This window comes from Dermochelys coriacea, chromosome 11, assembly GCF_009764565.3.
Source record: "Dermochelys coriacea isolate rDerCor1 chromosome 11, rDerCor1.pri.v4, whole genome shotgun sequence".
Classification (NCBI taxonomy): Eukaryota; Metazoa; Chordata; order Testudines; family Dermochelyidae; genus Dermochelys; species Dermochelys coriacea.
The window spans coordinates 22,523,709-22,541,532 of record NC_050078.2 but is presented as its reverse complement, the minus strand read 5'-3'; the positions used below and the strand labels follow the sequence as shown (position 1 = coordinate 22,541,532).

Genomic DNA, 17,824 nt, shown 5'->3' with positions numbered 1-17,824 from the left:
AACACAATTGACCCCCTTAAAGATTTTATATATATATATATATATATATAGTTGTTTTTAGTGGAGTGTAAAATTTAGTTCCCCAAAAATGAGCTGCTTAGAAGTTAAATCTTTGAATGAAAACTGAAGCTTAGTAAATGATGAATTCTTAGATAGTCAGAAGAAAACAATCACAGTTTCTTTCTCTCTCCCCATCGACTCTCTGCAGCGAAATAGCTTTGTTCAAATTAATAATTACATTATAATTCTTTGTAACAATGTAAGGGTTAATGGAGCAAAAATATGTGCTTTGTGGAGGAATTCTTTTCACAGCTTTTCAAAAAAAGCTTTCAAGTATAATAGTACTCACTGACTAATTTTTCAGTTCAATGAATTTCTCTTCAGTGGGAATTGTAAATGATTCAGTCAAAATATATTCTTTTAATATAACCAGGATGTATTTTTAAATTGTGGTGAAAACCTAAACCATAGGTACTGTTGCCATTCTCAAACTACTCCTTGTTATCAGTTGAACAAAGGAAATTGATGTTGATTTAGGGTGACCAGATGTCCTAATTTTATAGAGACAGTCCCGATTTTTGTGTCTTTTTCTTATATAGGCTCCTATTAACCCCCAATCCCTGTCCCAGTTTTTCACACTTGCTTTCTGGTCACTCTATGTTGATTTAAAGTTGAAACAGACAAACTTTGCTGAGAGGAAATCATGCCATTTTTTTTCCAAATCAAAGATTATGATTTGGAATCAAGTCATGAATAATTTTCAAATTTGACTGCTATGTATTTATCTATTTATCTATTTAATTAATTTAGTAATTACTGTTATTTACAGGATTTAGGAGAAGAAGAAGCCTTCTTGTTTTAGAGTTTCCCCACAATTTACATAATAACCATTGGAATTATATGGGACCTATTATGGCAATTTTTAGATTATACCTACCTTTTGGATTGTTTAAGTTTTTCTCTAACAAGTTTTTATGATTTCTTTTATCAAAAGTGCTTGTACTAAAGTGAAAAACTGAGTGGGGAAAAAGATAAATAAAAATGAATGTGGAGTGATATCCACCTATGAAATTAATGTAGAGCCCTTTAACAATTTTAAAGACAAGGTAATCCTGACATGATCAATTGTGTGAAAATGTGGTGGCTATTAAAGGACAGTGTAAAATGGGACAGGCCATGGAATATCTCCTATGAGGGCTAAAGGTAACTTCAAAAATACTAATGATTCTCTCTGAACATTAGATCTAATTTTGTAATACATTCAGCATTTAGGATTTATTGAGGAGGAAAAGCTCTTGGAGGCAATAGAGGAATCCTGACAAAGGGATGGAGTTTTAGATAATATGTTACTGTGGTGAGCAAATGTTGTTGTTGGTTTTGGAAAAAGTTTTACTCACTATTCATGCAGGAGGAGAGGAAATAAAGTGCTACCTGTTTAGTAAGGATTGACAGCATGCTGCTTTGCTTCAGGAGCTTCTCCATCCTGCCAGTTGGCAAATTGGGCATTTGTCTGAAAATTGTTCATGAAATTATGGAGTAAAATTGTTTTGCAAACAGAATGTCCTGGATGTAACTGTAATTAAGAGTATACTACAAGCGGCATGTTATTTTAGAAGCTCACATATTTACTTAACCAGTTCTCTCTAGAAATGATTAATCTCTTGGAGGTAGGCAGTGAACGAGAGCTTCACATAAACTTTACATCCATGCTTGATGTACCAGCCTACCATCTGAGCTTGCCATGACCATCTAGAAAAGACATCTTGAAAATGTTTGCAAATATGTAGTTTATTTTTAAAGAAATTGATCAAAAGGATATATTGGGCAGATGATTTTTCACCTAAAGTCTTATCTACAATCGGCTTATATTTTTTTGCAAAAAGTTCTGCCTTCTTGCTACCACCAGTTCTGAGACAGGGATTAAGTGACTGCCCTCATTTTCCATTTGGTCAGAAGATAACTAGGACTAAAAGTACTCTGGAGCTGCAGTGAGACAAGATAGGCAATACCATGTTAAATCCACTAACAGCCACAGATGCCTTGTCTGCACTGGAGCTCCCACTGGAATTGAACCAATGGCACCATGTGTGAGAACTTTTTGAAAAAAATGCAGCGTATACAAAGCCAAACGATATTATCAAGGCATAAAGTCTATGAATTTCTGTGTTGAAACTCTTTGTTGCTAGTTTCCATTGTAGGCAATTTCGGTATCCCAGGATTCAGATTTAAGGGAAATTGCAGGAGAGATAGAAATAGAAACAGTCCCAACTATCCTGGGGTAAATGTTTTCCCAGGAGAAAGATGAAGAAAAAGAGAGAACTGAAGAACATTGTAAACCCACACAATAGAAAAGAAAGAAAATAATTTTCAGAACTCATGTAAACATACAGAATCTGGCCAATTTACTCACCTTACTCATGTGAGGGGAGGGGGAGAATCACCTTGCTCATGTTTGAATGAAATCATTGAGTTTGCTCATTTGAGTAAGATGAGCAGGATTTGCCTACCACACACTTGTTACTAAATTTGAGTTTCTAAGGCTTTTTATTTTTAAATAGGGACACATTAGACAGCTCTGGAGGTGTTCTGACTTGTTTCAGGGGCTGACTCAGTCCTTGACAGTGGGTAAGCCACTTATGCCCACTTTCTTCCCCCATGTGTACTGAGTGCTGCTCTAGTGCAACTGGGGGGTCTAGCCAAAAAATTCTCCTTTTATATTACACATTTTCTTGTTCTGAATGTGGATCCAAGATAGTGGTTGTTAACCTATTTTTTGCAGCCAGAAAACCTCCACAAACATTCAGAACCCTATGAAGCCTCAACTGATGCACTGAGAATTCATGTCAATAGTTGGAGCATTGATAGATGAAGAACACCACAGTCATGACTTAACAATTTCTAGAGGTCACTACATGCAACAGAGAATTAATTTTTAGTCTAGGCAGAAGGAGCTTCAGCTGTTTAATTTTCAGTGAGCAGATTCCTAGACGTCTGTGCATATGTGTTTCCCTATGGAGTTTGAATTCCTGAGTCGTTCTTCTTTATAATGATAATGGCAGACAATCCTGTCATGATGGCTCAATACCTTTCCAACTGTTCCACAAATTGTCACCACAAATGAAGTAGGAGAATAAAACTAACTCACTGAGAAAGGCACTGTAGCCTCTGAGTCATCTGTAATATGTGAGTTCAGTTCAGTGGCATGCATGTGCTCAGAAACTTATAGGACTATGAGTTGTGGTCAAATGTGCACTTGCCAAATTTGCTAGAAGAAAGGAGCAAGACACATACAGCATACTTATTAAGGTGAAGAAAAAAATAGCATATAGGATAAGGATATAGTGTGAAGGGGGAAAAAAGAAAAATGCCTTATTTATTAAATTATTTTATAGTATGATGAAGTACCATTTGTAGGTACCTCTGGATATAGGAGTTCTGCACTGCAGACTATTCCCAATTTTTTCTCTGTATATCAGGGCAATATCTTATCCCTGATTATGTTGTATAATTTTCTTTACTTATGTTAATAGAAATCTGTTCTAACTGATTCTGGAAATCACATTTTTCATATTCTATGAGGTTTTATTTAAAAAAAAAATAATAACAGAATCCTGAACAAAATATAATGCATATTTACAAGGTGTTTGCAGCTCCCGGTGTCAGGAAAAATGCTTTTTTATCTCTAGGGCAGGAGAGATGTGTTGTCTACAACTGCCATTGCTTATTGTTTCTACCAGGGAATCTCTTATTGGCTTCATAAAAACCCTGGCATCAGACGTTACCAGTTGTTACTAATTTGGGTTTCTACGGCTTTTTTTTTAAATAGGAACACATTAGACAGCCCTGGAGGTGTTCTGACTTGTTCCAAGGGCTGGTTTGGTCCTTGACAGCCCCTGGATAATCCACTTATGCCCACTTTCTTCCCCCATGTGCACTGAGTGCTTCTTTAGTGCAGTTTGTTCCTCCTCGCCTAGAAGTCAATGGTAAAATGTTCACTGACTTAAGTGGACCAGAATTGAGTCTGTGACCTACGGTCTCTCTTCCCAGCCAGCATCACCTATTTTGGGGTTTGTTCTTCATCTTTGATAGTCTCTCTGGAGAAGGGAAAAGACGTGTACCACCACAACCCCAATCTGAAGCATTTTTGCATCTGAGGATTTACACTATTTCTCTTGGTAGCCATGTCCTACATTTATTTCATGCCCACAAAAGTGCTTCCCTTTTATCTAATAAATAGATTTTTCTGCATTTTTCTATTATCCCTCTTTTTTTTTCTTTTTTTTAATTTAGAAATTATAGCTTTGTTTCATTAGCTTATTTTAACCTTGTTATAAATAATATAGTTACTCTAAAAACATCCACAAGTGAAATACACCAGTTGTTAATCCTATGAACCGCATTCTTGTATAACTTTTCAAGAAACAGGAACACACATTTCCTTAAACATGTTGTATATGTCAGCTAATTGGTATGTGATCTTTTCTAAATGTGCCAAGTCACTGAAGCCTGAGTATCATTCAGTGATGTACATACTGTTTGCTAATTTTTAATCATTAGTAGTTATTCTCTTGGTGATCATATTAGCCTTGAGTACAAATACTTCCTGTGTCCCATTAATATCTGTAAAAGTCTGTGAAGCTTCTGCTTATAGATCCATGTGAGGTTCATGCATAGTTTGAGTTTTATATGTGTTTCTACCTCTTCACAGAAGTGAGAAACTCTGCTAATAGCACAGCATAAGCATTGCTGCACTAATTCCTCTTCTATTGCAACACCTATTCACTGTTTTGCCTGTGCATCTTTCCAAGGGCCCACTATGTTGTAAAAGGGGCTTTCTGTTGACTGACCTTTAATCAATGATGGATAAAAATACTTCATAAGTCTATATAGCCTTTCAGGCTTTTCTGATCTGCTGATATTTTAGTAGATGCTACTTCATACGCTAAAACACTTATACGTCTCCATTTCTCTATGCAGCACAGTCTATGTGTGAAAATAGTTCCCTTATTTTCAGTAACACAGAATTTTTCTAGGCCTTTATCCTCAAGCCTGCATCGGCTGTGAATTGCTAGTATCATGATGGTACTTACAAACGTTACCTTAGGGCTTTAAGTAAGGGGTTGAAATTGCTTTGACATTCATGCCTGTTTTTCTTCTCTGGAGTTAGGATTGCATTATAAGGTGTTTTTAAGCTCCAAGAGGGCTGCTGACTGTGATGGCGTGTGTCACATTAGGTCAGGCCTAATGTTTCTCTTTTTGTATTTTTAATTTTGTCATGGATATGGGGTTCTAACCATTGACAGGTTAAACTTTCACTTTTACAAGGTACAACTTTATGTTATCCAATTATAGATAAGGTTATTTTGGAGGTTACATGATCAACAGCAAATGTTGTTGTTCCTTACATTGGGAACAAGGGATTCTGATTCCACTCCCAAAACTGTGGAAAAGTCACAGAAATATATGACATGTAGGGAGGTAATGTATGTTGGGGAATGGGTTCACTTGTGCGGATCATGGAAAAAATGTGGTGAAGCTTGGAAGAGGAAAGTGGAGACAGGCGCTCTATCCAAATTTTTCAGAGTTTGAAGATTCAATTTCAGGTCCATGTTAGGGAAAGTGCAGAAGTTTTGGTTGGTTATTATTTCAGTTGAACCAGTTGAGATGCCTCTCTGGTTATCTGAGGATTGCAAAGCAATTTACATATTTTAATTAATTAGTCTACACAGCCATCTGTAAGGTAGATAAATATTTATTATCCTTGTTTTTCAGAAAGATAAATTGAGGGACAAAGAGATTATGTGACTTGTCCAAGGTCTCATGGTGAATTAGTGGTAGATCTCAGAATAGAGCACAGAAGTCCTGACCTGCAGTCCTCTAACCAATAAATGCTCTCTCCACGGTCTTGTACAGCAAGTTTGTTTGGGATTTTTAAATTAAGCCCCTCTCTGTCAAATATTGCTGAGGCAAAGCAGGACATTTGTATTTGCCTTCAATATGGCACTTAGATGTCATACAGCTATACTGAAAATCCATCCTTCAATTAACAGCTTTCTGTACAGGATTATCATAGTTCCTGTTGATAAGATACCCCAACCACAGTTTTTTTTCTGATAAGTACAGTAATGGAAGGTCTTGCAAACTAACATACCTCAGCAAAGTTTCATATAAAGGTAATTTATTTAATAGAAGAAAACTGGAAGTTATGTAAATCTTTGGGTCATACAGTATATTCTCATGAATGTTTCCTCTGAAACAGCCCCCAGGCCAATAAAATTAAAGAAAAATGTAAAGCATCACTAAAGGATTAAAATCCTGAGCTAAACTCAACATACAGATCAAATTCCAGCTCTAGCACTGACTCACTTTGGTCCTAGATAAACTACAGTGGTCACTATTAAAAAGCTAACTTTTAACTGCTGATAACAAGCAGTTACTCACTAATGCTGCGGTGTGCAGGATCCCAGCTCTGGAACTTCTTGCCAGGAGAGGTCAGAATGCATTTAGATTGTAATGTAAAGGACACCTTTGTGAGTAAAGCACCTATAAATAGCAGCAACAAAGTTCATACACTTAAATTCTCAATTCACATGCTCTTGTTCTAAAGGCAATTGAAAAGACATATTTTTTTGTTTTGGGTTCTACTTATCCTGTTTTGGATTTTGATAAGCCTTAATTTGATAAGCCTTAATGGCACTGAAATACTTTAAGGGGAGCCACCACAGAAATTCCATACATTAGATGGATAAAATAGTGGTAAGTGCTGGCAAATCGGGACTACTTAATAGTGACCACTGTTCATAACTCTCTGAGTTTGGCTATTTGAAAAATTAGGATAAGAATACTGACAGTGTTGTAAGGACCGATTAGTTACAGTTATGTTGCAGTTAGTGATTTGCCATGAGTATGGAGTCATGCATAGCTGTGGCTCTGGGAGTCACAATTCTTTTCTTGTTTCCCTTGTCACTATACCATCCATCTTTGGGCCACCTCAGCTGAGCTGGTTAGGGTGTTGAGGGTGGCAGAGTCAAGGCTCCACCATTCCCTGCTCACCAACTGTGACATATGAGGAATGTAGCCCATTCAGGGGAGCAAGGGGTTGCTTATGCCTCCATACTCTTCCATGCAGGTGCATGTAAGTTAAACAACAAACTTTCCTTTTAATGTAAATATGGTGTGATGAAGATGAAAAGGTGTATGGTATGACCATTGCCTCCAAACATAGTAATTGTTGCTTTATGAATATCATATTAAGTATGCATAAGCACCCCAACAGCAGAAAGGTACTGATAGGAGCTGTAAGCAGTATTAGAAAAACATGTACAAATCTAGTGAAAGATGAGACCATCTAAGCATAGCTCCTATGAGCACTGGCTGACCTGTGAGTCATAAGGAACTCAGCTACAGCAATGTACAGGATGAATACAGAATGAGTCCAGCCACCAAATGGGGCAACTCTACTAGGGGGACTTTTCTTAGGGCAGGTCTACACTACGGGCTAAGTTGACTTAAGTTACACAACTCCAGCTATGTGAATAACATAGCTGGAGTTGATGTAGCTTAGGTAGACTAATTGTGGTGTCTACACCATGCTGGGTCAATGGGAGAAACTCTCCCATGAACTTACCTTACACTTCTCTTTCCAGTGGAGTACAGGAGTTGACAGGAGAGCAATCTGCGGTTGATTTAGCGGGTCTTCACTTGACCCACTAAATCGACCTCTGGTAGATCGATTGGTGCAGTGTCAATCCACGGTAAGTATAGACGTACCTTTTTTGATTAAGTCTGCAAGTGTCCAACTACCATTGGCAGAGACAACAGCATTGCACATGACCAATGCAGCTGATTCAGATTGAATTGGGAGGAGGTAGAAGAAGAAATAGGGATAGATGCAGATAGTCACAAATGACATCTCAAATTTTTGTGACCCAACTTTCTTATATAATTTTCTCAAAAGAATAGGCTGAAAAATCACCTATCATGAATAGCCAGATACTTGGTGAACTTATATCACATACCACAGGTACCATTAAAAAATAACATTTACTACATCACAATATTTACCCTTTCCAAGTTGTTTTCACTATTCCCTACACTTAGAATTGGAAATTCTGATGTAATGGAAAAATGTAAACTGCTGCTGGCAATCCAAGAAGTAACAATGTATGCTGGTGAGTGAAATATCTTGGATAAAATAAGAATTGAACCAAACCTTTGCTCAAATATGAAGTCAAATGTCATGTCATATGTAACTTGGTCCTATTTTCATACACCTCTAAATTTCTGGCAGGAACCAGTAGTAGAAGTCAAAGGCAGTTACTATGTTAAAAGCCTGTTTGAATGAGATTTTTGGCCCAACTTTCTAGACCCAAGAAATTTCAGTGAGCCTCTATAGAGATCATCCTAAGGCTTTGTCAACTTAAGGCTAAATTCTCCCAGAACTTGGCCCATATATCGGAACTGAACATCATCATCAAGATAAAAAATCAAGTACTTCAATTGCTACATCTCCTGTTTTTATTATTTTACTCTCCACTTCCTCTTCTGCAAGTAGGAACACTATTTTTGAAAGGAACTTATTACTTTGTTCAAAGACATTACTATATTAATGTGCAGTTCTATAACATCATTCTAGAGATTCAGATGACATATGTACATAGATCTGGGATGGGGAGTATCAAAATTACTGTACTTTCACATCTCTCCTGTACTGTCCCCAATGAATTTTAATTAATAATATTTCTTACATTTCAAAGATACTTTAGCCTAAGCCTTTAAATTCAGTCCATCTTTAGGCCTAGCCATGCTACTGGACAGGTGTGTGATTGCATATTGTGTGGTTGTTATGATAACCATTTACAGAAGCACCATGTCTTCATATTGCACTCCAGCTGAGGGAATGCTGAATTAAAGATGTGGTTGTACTTTTCGAATTACCACTATCAAAACCCTATTTGATTACATGTAAAAGTGAAGCTTAGTGATACTGATTTTTTTCAAATCTGTTTTTAATAAAATTAAAGGGAGTCGATCTTTTTTATGTATTATAGATTTTCCATTTTTACAAATATTACTCATACATTTCTTGAAAATATGGACACTGCATCAGAGATTAGGCAAGCTGCTGGGCTGCATATTTACAAGCAATAGACATAATTGTTTAGAAGAATGGACCAATGTTTATGCACAAATGGAACCATACATTATTGCTTGTATTTTTGCCAGTTACCAAAATGTGAAGTAGCTGTTTGAACTCAGAATAATGTTTATATTTATTTAAAGATATTTTCAAATTAGAATCACAACAAATTTCTTTCTGTTTTATCCCTCAAAAAAAGAAAAGAAAAAGAAAGAGAAATACAAGAATATAGAAATGTACATTGGTCAAAATTTAATTTTATTAACATTTATATCTTACCTCTCAGGTTTAGGAAAATGGAATTAAATCGGGTCAGACAAGTGGGAAGATAATGCTTAGTTTTGCACGATCACCAAAATATTTAAATCCAAATTAAACAAAACTACGCTTGGTGTGCAATCCATCGTGTGAGTCATATAGGAAAAAACAGTACAGGCTTTATTTAGAGTCTCTTGGCAGTAAGAAAGTCTTTAAAAATGTCAAAATTTCTAATAATTTATTTTATTAAGAAACTCATCAACAATAGTTGTATATACATTATTCAGTCTGTCTCCCATAATGCAGTTCATAATCAATGCAAAGCCAAAATAGAAGTTAGTCTAGAATCTCAATGATACAGGTTTTAGTCACTGCATATAGCATAACATGATATCATTGGCATTTTATTCTATAAAAGCTGGCTGTCTTTGGGGGATTTTTAACATTTAGATGGGACAAACACTCTGTATAAACAGATGATAACTTAGCTTGGAAATTTAACACTTGATATTCTTGATGTTAAATTGCAGTTAAAAGAAAAAAGAAAGAAACTTTCACAGTTCTAGCAATGTATATACTGTATCATTTGTCTTGTTTGTATTGCACTTGTTTCTTCATTTTTATCTAAGCAATTATTTGCATCCTGCTCAGAATATGAAATTTCACTTAGCAGGAAAGATTGTGATACCTTTTTTTTTTTGTGCAGCAGCAGCTGCTACTTTTGTCCGGACTAGATCTGTAAGATCTTCTGTGTTTTGGGGGATTTCTTTTTCCATTTTTGTAGTAGTATTTGTGATACTTTAAAAAAAATGAAATGTAACATTTTCTAAAATGTAACATTACACATCCCCCAAATTATGGAGTGGCAGTATCGCAATTTTGCTGCTGCGGATGTTGAGTATTTTACAGAGTCTTTCTAATCCCCTGTATAGCTCTGTGCTGAATACAGAAACATTTTCTCCAGTGAAAGTGTTTGCTTAGAAGTGTTTTTTAAAAAGTGCTGGTTGACTTTTCATATGGCTGTGTAGAGAGTTTTTTGAACTCTGCCTTTTATCAGCTGTCTTTTTTTCTCAAAGCCTCGTATTTCTAAGCGGTTTTTGCTTGTCTAATTAAAGTTTGCAGGTAGGGTGACCAGATGTCCCAATTTGGTAGGGCCAGTCCCAATTTTTGGGTCTTTTTCTTATATAGGCTCTTATTACCCCCACCCCTGTCACAATTTTTCACACTTGCTGTCTGGTCACCCTGTTTGCAGGTCACACACATACGCCATTCCTAGATGAACATTTTGCAAAGACCACAACCGATCGAGATGGTAATTTAAATACAGTATATCTGCTGTTAAAAATAATGGCTGCACTCTAGCAGTATGATGTGCGATGACATCATTACCAATGGCATAATTATTTATTATTTGTTAACCAGTGGTATAGCTGATGCTGTGTAAAACAGAGAAGTAGTTCCTAACCTACGTGTTCCATGGCTTAAGTTTGATGTAGATGCCATGGTCCAGATAATTCTATACATTCATCAAATATACTGATACATTAGATTAGGCTCATAGTTTCATAGATTCATAGATACTAAGGTCTGAAGGGACCATTCTGATCATCTAGTCCGACCTCCTGCACAACACAGGCCACAGAATCTCATCCACCCATTCCTACGAAAAGCCTCACCTATGTCTGAGCTATTGAAGTCCTCAAATTGTGGTTTAAAGACTTTAAGAAGCAGAGAATGCTCCCTCAAGTGACCCATGCCCCATGCTACAGAGGAAGGCGAAAAACCTCCAGGGCCCCTCCAATCTGCCCTGGAGGAAAATTCCTTCCTGACCCTAAATATGGCAATCAGCTAAACCCTGAGCATATGGGCAAGATTCACCAGCCAGATACTACAGAGGCTCAAACTTCATACAATTAGCTAGGGCTTGGCTGGTGTTTTGCCTGTTTCATTTGTTTATTTAATAATCATGATGATCAAAGCAAAGTTAATGATAGGCAATCATTGATAGATCTTGTGTTCAAAGTATGTTTCGAGGAAGGACTTGCATAGAGAAAGACCTTTGGAAGGTAATATATCTAGCAAGGCATTCATCTGATTTTTTTCTGTTATTCTGCTTGGAAGACCATCAAAGCATCCCAGATTCACCATGATTCATGCATGTTTATTTCATGCATAGTAGGAGAGGTATATATCACTTTGGAACAAAAGGATGTTCCCTGTATCTTTCCTATAGTATATTTTCATAGAGCTGTATTGTATTTGTTTGTTTTTTTCTGACAAGCAAGTGTACAGCTCATTTTTTTTTCCACATACATCTTTCAAGACACACAGATTTGTATGGTGTATACCCATATGCACTCAATTGGATAGAGTGTTGGACCTCCTATGTGTGTGTATAAATTCCCTCCAGTGACTGAGATGTTAGAGCAAATGCTTTAATTCCTGGGTAGTAGACCCGTTTTAGAAACTGATGACCGTGAGTCAGTGCTGTAGGTTTACAACTATCTAATGACTTTGGATGATCATGTATTTTCCACTGCAGTACTAATGTTGATCTTACTATTAATTAATTGTAATTGTTGTCATTGATTTTCTCATTGTTGAGAAAAATGTTAGGCTGAATATCAGGGGAAGTTCTTAGGCTATGGGTTAGTCTTCACAGGAACTGGTGGAAAATCCATTGCTTAGAAATTTTAAAACTTAACAAGAGAAAACAATTGTAAATATGCCATTTTGGGAACATTACTGTAATGGCAGGACTGGACTGGACAGTCTTTTCTGTCTCTTCTCCTATGATACCATGCTTATTAATTATTTATTGAGCTTCAATTGTGTGCTGTTCAAAACAACTGTAATGCAATTCCCATATTACAAGTAATTGTTCTTTTCATTTTGACACTTGCAATACAACAATATACATACTTCAGTTTTAAGGCATTTCTTCTTTTTAAGTTGGAATTTAAATAAAGTCCCAAATGAATAAAACACGCAGGTCAATGATATGCTCTTCATCAAACTTGGTACTTATGCAGACAGATAGACATAAGATGCAGTTTTAAAGACTATTCTTTCTATGTAACCACACAAAATACCAATACTAACGATAGCATCTTTTAAAAGCTTGTGCTCTCATTTTAAAATGTATGTGCCTATTTATATATTTCTGATTGTGTGAGGGTTTTTATATTTCATATAAACATAATAAGTTAAAAGGAAAACTATATATATATATATATATATATGCTATACTTGGCTATATAGGGAATCTTCTCATTGAATTTATTTGGCTTTGGATCAGGCACATAGACTCAGGCCTTGGTCCTTCAGTGGGACTGCTCTAATTCTTAAATTTGAGCATGTGCTGGTGCTTTTGCTGGAGCAGGAACTATATGTACAGTCTCACTAATCCCAAATAGGTAATTAAAGAATTCAGGGAAGTCCCAGAGGAAAATGTATGCAAAGCAGTTTCTGGCAGTAAATGTGAGATGAAAACCCAACCCCTTGAATCAGCAGTTTTAGCAGGAGGCTAGCTTTAGTAAATGCTGCATTTGAGATTGCCAAGCACTCATTCCACACTCCATTGATCAGTCCAGGGAGAGCACAACCACTGAGTTGCTAGTTGCCGACTTATTCCACTATGTTGCAGTTGACTAGATAAGGAATTGGTTTCCTTTATCCTCATGAGTTCTGGGAGCGAATCATTTGTGCTTCACTTGACACTGATCCCTAAACAGTGACAAGAGCAAGGCAGCCAAGAAGTATTCAAGATAGTTGCAAGTAATTGAAAGAAGAAACTGGACAGAGACAAAGAGAACCCATAGAGGAGAAGGCAGTAGAAAAGGAACAGAGAGAATGCAACAGAAGAGCATCAACAAGTATTTCATGAAATAAAAGATAAGGAATTAAGGACCATTTTAAAATTAAAAATGGTAAATTTGGAGAGAAGGACTGAGCTTATTAAAACAATAGAAACACCATGAATAGTCTAGAAAGCAATAAGAGGGAAAACAACCCCATATGTTGTGTGCTCTTGAATAGCAATAATGACACATAATCACAAGCTTTCCAGTGTAGATTGTTCTGAAGACATACCTGATTCTGAATTGCCATTAAGAAGGTCTTGCTGAGGTTGAAAAGCTGTTATGGGTTAGAATTGGCAGCAGTGACCTTTTGGCAAGTTTGGCATCAAAATTATTTTATTGGGTATTTTGTTTTTATGAAGACCTGATCACTTGTTGACTAAATGGAGACTGTTATAAGAGACAGTTTAAATTAGGATTCATTTTTATTCTGTTCTCTTGTTGTGACATACCTCATTCTGTTACAATTTAAATGTAAATGTATTTGAGTTGTTTTGTGCTAGTAATATGACAATTTAGTGTTGTAACAAAAGGAGTTCAATTTAACTGTGAACTGCTCCCAATGGGTTTCTGTCAGAATGACACATTTTACTGAGTTTGAACTTCAGTAAAAGACCAGTGGAAGGATGGTCTTCTTTAAGATGTTGAGTACTGGATTCTATTCCTGTCTTTTTTACAGTTTTGTACAGTTTTGGAATGTCACTAAATCATATTCATTTACTTGATCACACAGAGAAAACAATGATATTAAGTTGGAGTCAAGGATGCAAAAAGACAAGAGAATTTAACCCAAGTTGGTGCCCTTGATTAAATAAGTTTAATATGATCTCAAATTATTTAGAAGATTTTAAGGTGTTCATCACTGTCATATCTAAACACCTCATATTAGTTTCATAATAGTCCTTCCCATTTTCAGATGAAGAACTGATGTGCAAAGAGATGAGGTGACTTGCCCAAGGTTACGTAGGAAGTGTACCAGTAACTGAACTCAGACATTTTAAGTCCCAGTCCATTTTCTTAGCCACAAGGGTACAGCATAGAGCTAGTGGTCCCATGGTAATTTGCCATATCCTGATAATGCAAAGTTTTAATACATTCTCCTTTTGGTAAAATATATATAGACTCTGGACTTGGAAGTCTCAGACTTATATTGGCTACAACGAAGTCCCTAATTTTCTGTTGTTTTGTACTGTATTTTACATATTCTCTTTCATATCTAGCAATAGTAGGCAGATAGCAATCCAAACTAAACTGAGCTGGTGTAGAACATTGAATATCCATGAGTAAAAAGAGAAAGAAAATAGGTTGATTGGGATAAATATATAGCAGAACAATAAAACACATTTTTCAATCTGTATGTACATAGTTAAAAATTAAAGATATAGTGAAACACATTAGCTGTAGTTAATGTTTAAAATTCAGATTAATGAGCCAAGCAAAAAACAGAGTATAAGAAATAAATTGCAACAAAAAAGAATATCTGAAATTCTGCAAAAGTTTGTATTTAAGCAAAATAAATAAAAGCAGTCAGGTGGGCCTGTCGATCTGCTACTATGCCTTTTTGTAAGGTAGCTCTGCAACTGCTTCATGTCCTTTAGGAAGGAAGGAAGGAAGGAAGGATTCCCCTCCCTCTGCACATACTTAACGCCCCAGTACATATCCTCATTATTTATTTTCAGTTGATAGACATGTCCATTGATCCTCATGCAGACTCCCATTGATATAAATGGGGAGGTGCTGTGTAAAAATTGATGGCAAGGTTATGTCTTCATGATGAATGGCAAATGTACAAGAAAATAGAATAAGAAAGATGGTCTTTATTCTGATGTACATATTGTAATGGAAGAATTTTATAGAAAGGCACATAAATAAGATTAAGGCAGAAACCAAGCTAAAGCAATCAATTATATTCACAGCCAGCTCATTTGCAAATCAGCATGGCAAGTTGGGCAACTTATAAGACATACACCCCCCACTTCCTCTGTGTCTGTTAGGGGTACTCTCTGAATACTAAGCATGGGCTCCATGATTAGAACAAATATTACTCACGTTGATTTTGATGATGTTGGGCTTCGTTTCAAAACTCAAGACATTGCTGTAGTGTGGGAACTGAATAAAAGGACTGCAAAATTAAAAATAAAATCCCTGTAAAACTCCAGGAATAAGCTGGCAATCAGAAAAGTGCTGGCATTTTTCCATAATTCTGTCTTCCTTTTGGAAAAAATGCAAATAATCTTTTGGCTTAAAGTTATATGTGTGAAAATTTTTAATTTTGTTAAAATTAATTATCTGCCATTATCTTCTGGTTAATACCTAAATGCAGACTAGTAAAAAACCATGTATTTAATAGTCATTGTTTTTACCATTAAGCAAGCAACAAAACAGATAACACTCTCATTTTACCACAGAAAACATGGTACCCATTTCACAAGTAGTTTGTGTCCCTTTGTTACGTACACTAATAAAAATAAGCAGCCTAATACTGTACAGTATACAGGTTTAGAGTAATCTCTGTATGTTGACACACCTTGTATGTAGTTATTTCTTATGGAACCAAAAGTGAGCTAGGTGCTTTACAAACAAGTAAAGTCTTTGAGTAAAGATAGAAGGAGGTGAAAAATAGGGGTGACATCATGGTAGAAGAAGGGAAGGTGGATGAGCATCTCTAGAATAAATAACAAAAATATGCAAAACACAAAACTGGAAAGAAAGGGGGGAATTTAAGTACTCAGGCATCTGCTGGTAAAGTAATATGGTAAAATACAAGTTTTCCAATATGTTTTTGGGAGGTATTGCTGGCAACTTTGTGTTTGAGAAAGTGGAGGAAGTATCAAGAAGACACCCATTTTAGACTTGATTCTCACCAACAGGGAGGAATTGGTAGTGAATGTGAAGGTGAAAGGCAATTTGGGTGGAATTGATCATGAAGTGATATGTTTCACAATTGTAAGGGGAAAAAAAGAAGTGAGAACAAGAAAATAAAGACAATGGACTTTAAAAAAAGCAGACAGAGATAAGATCCTGTGGGAAGAATATCTAAGGGAAAAAAAGGAGTTTGGGAGACAATATTAAAGAAACAACTGCAAAGTATTCCAGTACGAAGGAAAGATAGGAAGAATAGTAAGAAGACAATATGGCTCAATTCTTTTAGTACATTAGGAGCAATAGAAAGATAAAGGAAAGTGTAAATCTGCTACTTAGCAGGGAAGGAGAACTAATAACTGATGGCATCAAGTAGGCTGAAGTTTAATGCCCATTTTGCTTAAGTCTTCACTAAAAAAGTTAATGGTGACCAGTCACTCAACCCAATTAATACTAACAACAAGAGGGAAGGAACACAAACCAAACTAGTGAAAGAGCAGAATAAAGAATATGTTCCATCTATTCGAGTCAGCAAAGTCTGATGAAATTCATCCTAGGGTCCTTAAGGAACTAGCTGAAGCAATCTTGGAACCTTTATCACTTATCTTTGAGAAGTCATGGATGTTGGGTGATGTACCAGAGGCCTGGAGAAGGGCAGTAATAGTATCTATCATTAAAAGGGGACCCTAAAGGTGTCCAGGCAAATTATAGAACAGTCAGGCTAACTTTGATACCTGGAAAGAATCTGGAACAAATTATTCTTTCACCAATTTCTAAGTACCTAGAGGATAACAGGATTATTAGGAATAGCTAGCTTGGATTTGTCAAGAAGACCTCATGCCAAAGCTAAGGGTTAGTGGCCTAGTGGATAATGGGTTCATGATATCTTGATTTATTAAGGCTTATGACACAGTCCCATATGACATTCTCATAAGCAAACTAGGGAAATAATGTCTATAGGAAATTACTTTATGCTGGGTGCACAACTGTACTACAAGAATAGTTATCAATGGTTTGTTGTCAAACTGGGAGAGTGTATCTAGCTGGGTCTCACACAGATCAGCCCTGCATCTAGTATTTTTCAATATTTTCACTAATGACTTAGATAATGCAATGAAAGATGTTCTTATAAAATTTACGGATGACACAAAGTTGGGAGTGGGTTGCAAGCACTTTGGAGGACAGAATTAGAAAACCAAATGACCTTGACAAGTTAGAAAATTGCTCTGAAATCAACACGATGAAATTCAATAAAGACAAGTGCAAAATACAGTACTACACTTAGGAAGGAAAAATCAAATGCAAATGCACAAAAAGGGAATACGTGGCTAGGCAGTAATACTGCTAAAAAGGATCAGAGGGTTATAGAGAATCAGAAATTAAATATGAGCCAACAAGGTGCAGTTGCAAAAACGGTAAATATTGTGGGATGTATTAACAGTGTTGTATGTAAGACACAGGAGGTAATTGTTCTACTCTACTGGGCACTGGTGAGGCCCCAGATGAAGTATTGTGTCCAGTTTTGGGCACCAGACTTTTTAAAAAGATGTGGAGAAATTGGAGAGGATCCAGAGGAGAGCAACAAAAATAAGGAAAGGTTTAAAAACCTAATCTATGAGGAAAGGTTAAAAAAAACTGGACATGTTTAGTTTTTAGAAAAGAAGATTGAGGGGAGACCTCATGAGTCTTCAAATATGTGAAGGGA

At 36.1% G+C, this 17,824-nt stretch overlaps 1 protein-coding gene and 1 long non-coding RNA gene across 2 annotated transcripts in view; one reads left to right on the top strand and one right to left on the bottom strand.

Annotated features, from left to right (window-relative positions):
• Positions 1–17,824, top strand: part of LRP1B (LDL receptor related protein 1B) — a 1,336,604-nt gene that overhangs the window by 276,757 nt on the left and 1,042,023 nt on the right. The gene's annotated exons all lie outside the window — the stretch shown is intronic.
• Positions 12,150–17,415, bottom strand: LOC122458081. The gene is made up of 3 exons (XR_006277916.1): positions 17,316–17,415; positions 17,044–17,046; positions 12,150–12,161 (listed from the first exon to the last, which is right to left on the bottom strand). It is a non-coding gene; the product is annotated as an uncharacterized LOC122458081 (long non-coding RNA).